The sequence below is a fragment of the Hyperoodon ampullatus genome, assembly GCF_949752795.1.
Source record: "Hyperoodon ampullatus genome assembly, chromosome: 2".
Lineage (NCBI taxonomy): Eukaryota > Metazoa > Chordata > Mammalia > Artiodactyla > Ziphiidae > Hyperoodon > Hyperoodon ampullatus.
Genome location: NC_136915.1, coordinates 161,154,211 through 161,160,632, shown reverse-complemented (window position 1 = coordinate 161,160,632; position 6,422 = coordinate 161,154,211). Strand labels below are relative to the sequence as shown.

Genomic DNA, 6,422 nt, shown 5'->3' with positions numbered 1-6,422 from the left:
GCCTTATTTGATGACTTGCAGGTTCCTTAAAGGCTTCACGCCTGATATTGGCCAGAGAGCCCGAACAACAAGGCCTCAAGTGTACAGCCTTATATCTTCATTCCACTTTAAATAATCAGCTTGTCCTTGGAGGCAGAGGGCGAGGGGTGGGGGATGGGTAGGAGCATGCAGGGGGGCTATAAATGTGTGTATGTGGGCTGCCTATTCCCTTTGAATTGCCAACAAGTGACTTAGGACCAGGGAAGCTTTACCTGAACATGGGATTCTGCCCCAAATATCCCTTTCACAGCGGTCCCCATCTCAATACTTTGATAGCTATGTTGGAAAGCCTGACAAGAATGGACTCTTCCATTACCTTGCTATGTGGCCTTGAGCAAGTGCCTTCACCTTTCTGGGCCTCAGTCTCCTTGACAGATAAAGAATAAGACCGTTGGACTAAGTGTGAACAGGAAAGAACGAGGAGCTGGGAAGGAATTGCTCAGCTGCCCTCGTGTGCTGGCTCTCTGTCTGGTGGATGGGTAGATCTCCAGTTCCCCGCTCACACCCAGGAGACTCACAGAAGGATGGTCAGGGAGTTTTGTGTTTTCCATTCTCATTTCTCGAAGAGCCCAAGTTTAGGTACAGTATTCTGCATTCTCCACCCTCCTGTAACCTGCCTTTTGTCCTGGGAGCCCACCGCTATGGGCTGTAATCAGGGCATCCTCACCTCTGGCTTTGACTCTCTTTGGCCAGTGGGAGGCAATGGCGAGACAGCAGAGGACCGGGGGAGAAAGAGGGGAAGCGAGACTTTCCCGATGCCTCCCTGCTCTCCTCCTGGTTCCGTGTCCCTGGAGGTGGCGGCATTTTGGGGTCACCACTCCTGTTGGGTGGCCTCTCTTCTTGGACTCCAGCACCCACTGGTCTTCCTCACAGGGTTCCCTCCCCTTGTCTCCTCCCATGGAGGAGTGCTCAGAGGACTTCATCCTGTTGTCAGCCGCCAAGGGCCTCACATCTCTTGTCGGTTCCCTCTACCCACACGCACCCCCGGAACCAGTCCATCCATTAACACCCCACTCAGCAAAACTTTTGAATGTGCCTTCTTTTTTCTGCCGTATCTAAGTGATACAGACTCTGACTACCTCTCTTTTGGCTCTCACAACTGGTATTCTAACCAACCCCAGCTATGGAAAGGTTCATCTGGAAGACCAAGAGGCAAGTTTTTGTTTTTTTTTTTGTGGTATGTGGGCCCCTCACTGTTGCGGCCTCTCCCGTTGCGGAGCACAGGCTCCGGACGCGCAGGCTCAGCGGCCATGGCTCACGGGCCCAGCAGCTCCGTGGCATGTGGGATCCTCCCGGACCAGGGCATGAACCCGTGTCCCCTGCATCGGCAGGTGAACTCTCAACAACTGCGCCACCAGGGAAGCCCAAGAGGCAAGTTCTGAAGAGACAAAGCAAAGATTCTGGGCACCTGCCTTCCAGCTGCTCACACCGTCTCTGATCCTTAGTGCTAATGAGTAAGTGGAAAGTCATCTAATGCTCTGCTATCAGATGACATATTTTACCTAACCCTATTCTGTTGCTCACCATCATTATCTGCATTGGTGTATAAACTGCTTTCCTCTTACCATCTATCTCATTTTTGGTGGACAGACTCCCAATTTCCTTCTCTTTTATTTATGCATAACACATGAATGATTCACAAGTGGGCAAGTCAGCAGGGCTCCTTCGACCTCAGTCTTCTCATCTGTAAAAATGGGATAATAATACTCTCACCCTCATAGGGTTGGCATGAGGATTAAATGAGTAACATCTGTAAGTGCTCAGAAGAGCAGATGTAAACTATTAGCCAATACTGTTATTATCCTCTCATCTGATTTATCTTGCCTCACTTTCCTATAGCCTCTATGCAGGAAGGGGAACAGGGAAGTTGGCTAGCTTTCAATGTTTTCCTCAGCACACGTTTCCCCTCCACACCCCATTCCTGAGTAGATTTCCTTCTCTGCCACCCTTTCATCATAGGAAGCTCCTGGAAGGGCAAGCAGGGAAGTTGTGATACTTATGTTTTCTGCTTTCAATTCTAGACCAGTGGTTTTCCAATGGTGGCCTGTGGAGACCTGGGGTTCCCAAGAAGCCCCATGGACCACAGAAAGTGGTTATTGCCGTAGGTCACAACGTTCATCTTGCTTTTTTTAAATTTTATTTTTTATTAAAAAAACTCTTTTTGGAGTATAGTTGATTTACAATGTTGTGTTAGTTTCAGGTATACAGGAAAGTGAATCAGTTATACATATACATATATCCACTCTTTGTTTTTTAAGGTTCTTTTCCCATGTAGGCCATTCCAGAGTATTGAGTAGAGTTCCCTGTGCTATACAGCAGGTTATTATTAGTAATCTATTTTATATATAGTACTGTGTATATGTCAGTCCCAATCTCCCAATTTTCCCTCCCCCCAGCTTATTCCCTGGTAACCATAAGTTTGTTTTCTACATCTTTGACTTTACTTCTGTTTTGTAAGTAAGTTCATTTGTACTCCCTTGTTTTTAGATTCCACATATAAGTGATATCATATGATATTTGTCTTTCTATGGCTGACTTACTTCACTCAGTATGACAATCTCTAGGTTCATCCATGTTGCTGCAAATGGCATATTTTGTTCTTTTTAATTGCTGAGTAATATCCACTGTATATATGTACCACATCTTCTTTTTTTTTTTTTTTTGAAGACACATTTATTCAGCGTCATGATCAGACTATTACATTTAGCAATCAACAGCATGGGCGCAAAAAAAATCTATATTAAAACCCTTTGTTGGAATGCTTTACACTTTCCACAGAACAGAAACTAAAATAACCTGTTATACAATTAGTCACAAATACAGTCCTCGAGTTTTTTTGCCCATACACATGAGTATTGTCTAAAACATGTCTTCTTTGTAGCAGCTAGGCCCTGCCACCACTGTGCTTGGCTGAGTTCACAAATCTCTTGTAACCTGTAGCTTCCCTGTCACTTCTCTGGCTCTCCTCTCCTGCGAAGCTTTGTATCCTGGCAGTAATCAAAACCTTCTGCCACTGCCATAGCTACTGCTGCTGCTGGAACCACCATAGCCACCTTGGTTTCAGGGTTTGGCAAAGTACTGGCCTCCACAACCATAGGGGCCAGAACTTCTGCCTCCAAAGTTTCCTCCTTTCATGGGTCCAAAATTTGAAGATTGATTGTTGTAACTGCCAAAATCATTGTAGCTTCCACCACCTCCATAATTGCTTTCATCATTACCAAATCCATTATAGCCGTCCCCACTGCCACCACATCCACCACCACCGTGGCTGCCACCAAAGCCAGCTCGACCACTGAAGTTTCCTCCATGACCAAAGCTGTCATTCCCACCAAAACCCACCTCCAAGACCATCACCAAAGTTTCCAGAACCACTTCAACCTCTTTGGCTGGATGAGGCACTAGCCATCTCTTGCCGAGATAGGGCTTTCCTTACTTCACAGTTGTGGCCATTCACAGTGTGGTATTTCTGAATGACAATCTTGTCTACAGAGTCATGGTCATCACAGGTTACAAAAGCAAAGCCTCTCTTTTTTGCCACTGCCTCGATCAGTCATGATTTCAGTCACTTCAGTTTTCCCATACTGTTGGAAATAATCTCTTAGATGATGTTCTTCAGTGTCTCCTTTAATGCCACCAACAAAAATCTTTTTCACAGTTAAATGGGCACCAGGTCTTTGAGAATCTTCTCTTGAGACAGCCCTCTTTGGTTTCCCAACTCTTCCATCCACCTCGTGTGGCCTTGCCTTCATGGCCGCATTCACCTCCTCCACAGTGGCATATGTGACCACCTCGAAGCCTCTGGAGCGTCTGATGCTTGGATCCCTTGTTATCACACAGTCTGTGAGCGCTCCCCACTGCTCACAATGGCTCCTCAGACTGTCATCGGTTGTTTCAAAGCTCAAACCTCCGATGAAGAGCTTCCGCAGCTGTTCGGGCTCTTTGGGTGACTCCGACTTAGACACGACGGCAGTGGAGGCGGGGGAGATGCTTACTCAACTATGTTTACTCGGCGGTGTCCACGGGCAGAAAGGAGTAATCTACCGAACGTATCTCTGTACAACATCTTCTTTATCCATCCCTCTGTTTATGGGCAGCTTGCTTTTATTGGAGACTCCTTTTAAGATTCTGTTTGAACAGACTTCCAAGACTTAAAGTTGAAAATCCCTGTATTGCTGTTCTGAGATATTGAAGCCCCAGATTTTACAACTCTCAATGCTAATTTCTTTGGCCCCATTGCCAAGAAACTTTATCTATTCCATTCAAATCATTTGTATTCTTTTCCATTTCTGATGTTCTGAAATAGACATGTGAACAAGCAAATCTTTGTGTACTTATGAGAGCTGTGCTTCCCAGGTGCTCTTCCTGTTTAGCCAAAACTGTCCCCTTAATTCCCAGGGAATTCCCTGGGGAAGATAGCTATAACATTTTTTAACAATGGAGACATGTGAAGGCACTTGACTTTTCCTGGCCCCTGATTTAGCCACTGGAGTACGTCCACCCCTTGGAATCCAAGGTTGCTAGGGGACTATCTATGCAGTTCAAGACTTTGAACTTGAGAATATGTTCAAAGTCTATTCTCTGTTCAGGCACAGAGAATACGAATTCATGAAGGGAGCAAAAGCTCCAACCTCCAGATCTCTGCCTGGAGTGCTCTTATCCCACACTGCCACAAGTTTCCTTCCCATTCTTCATTTGGGTCTTTGTCTCAAATGTTACCTTGTTAGAACTGCCTTAAGACTGGGGCAAGAGGAGCCCCTACCTTGTCTTCTGAGCTCTCTGGCCCCCTTCCAGCCACGCCTCTTTCCACAGAGCTAGAAGACAATGGGCCAAGGGGATGAGTCCACCCAAAGTTCCTGTGCCTCACCCCTTCTTAGATCATACTGCGAGTACATGAGACCCTAGAACTCCCCACCCCAGTAGCACCAGGCCAGCTTCTAGGACTGCATCAGCCTTTTCTCAAGGTCTGTTCTCTTAAGGAACCAAAGAGCAGCTATTTGATAGAGGTATGGATGGAGCTCAGATGTGCAGACAGGGATGCTATAGGTGTGGGCACAAGTTCCCTTGAAGTATGGGATAGAGCTGGGGTGCAAAGAGTAGGAGGAAGGTTGAGGGCTAGGGCCAGGGCCAGTTACCACCTAAGCAGCCCCATTCCAGTGCACATCTTGGGGGAAGTCTGAGATTTCTAAACTTAAGTTTGGCCTTCCAGATTATTATGAAGGTATACTTGTCAACATGAAAGGACAGGAATTTTACATAACAGTTTAAATTGGTTTATAATTTTAAATTATGTAGACATATGATATGTGTGCCTCCATTTGCACTATTTACCCTGGCCCTGCAAATATCAGGGATGGGCCCATCACTGACCTCCCTGTCTAAAATAAAATACCACTTCCTCTGTCACTTTATTCTTACCCTATTGTACATGTCTTCATAGCCTTTGTCAACATAGGATCTACATTTACATCTCTCTATCCCTATCCACACTAGAATGTAAGTTCCATGACGGTAGAGTCTTGGTTTTATTTACTGACTCAGCCTTAGTACCTAGAGCAGTGCCTGGCACAAAGAAACCACTCAGTAAATGTTGAATGAATAACAAATCTAGTCTCAGATGGCTTACAGGTGAGGTGGCCTAACCCAGCAGACCCAAAGGGAAAAGATCACGTGACAACACTCTGAGGCACGCCTGCTCCTGATAAGATAACTCAGTACTGGAGCTACAAAAGGTAGACCACAGAAAGTTAATCATCAACACTTTAGTACACATGAACACAAGATGAGTTATCAGGTTACTAGTGAGAGGGATATGTAAGTGAATATGGAGATCTGTGTGTAGGCTGGAGAGTTAGATGTGGGGTACCTGGGCTGCTGGGAGCCCCAGTTGGAGGAATCGTCCTAACAACCTTAGGTGGCCAGACCTGCGTGCTGAGGAAACTCTGATTCCACCCAATGGACCACGCCAATCCAGCCCAGCCTAAAATGGAAGGGGGCCTCTAATTCATAATTAGGAAGCCGTCAAATAATATTTTCCTTAGATGGTCACAGGCCTTGGGGAGTGTGGGGTGTGGGCACATCTGATCCTCGTGGCGTCATGGTGGTCACAGACTCAGAGACTGTCCTACCACCCGTCCTTCTCTCCCACGTGCTTCTAATTCACAACTTCTTATCGCTTGGTGGGATCCCCAGAACTTTCTGGGAACAGCATAAATCGGTCCAATCTATTCCAACGGACTCTTTTCCCGTTGGATACAGGGCCTGTGAGAAGCCAAATGACTTCCCGGAGTCCCCAAAAGCGACACGAACGCGGGCCCGGGACTCTGCCCCGCGGATATCCCACACCTATCATTTGGCGGGGGTGGCGGGGGCTCCGGGGCCTGGGC

At 46.6% G+C, this 6,422-nt stretch overlaps 1 pseudogene across 1 annotated transcript; it reads right to left on the bottom strand.

Annotated features, from left to right (window-relative positions):
* Positions 1-3,099: 3,099 nt before the first annotated feature.
* Positions 3,100-6,135, bottom strand: LOC307066540 (heterogeneous nuclear ribonucleoprotein A1-like; annotated as a pseudogene). The gene is made up of 3 exons: positions 6,086-6,135; positions 4,799-4,850; positions 3,100-3,992 (listed from the first exon to the last, which is right to left on the bottom strand). The product of its transcript is annotated as a heterogeneous nuclear ribonucleoprotein A1-like (transcript).
* Positions 6,136-6,422: the final 287 nt, after the last annotated feature.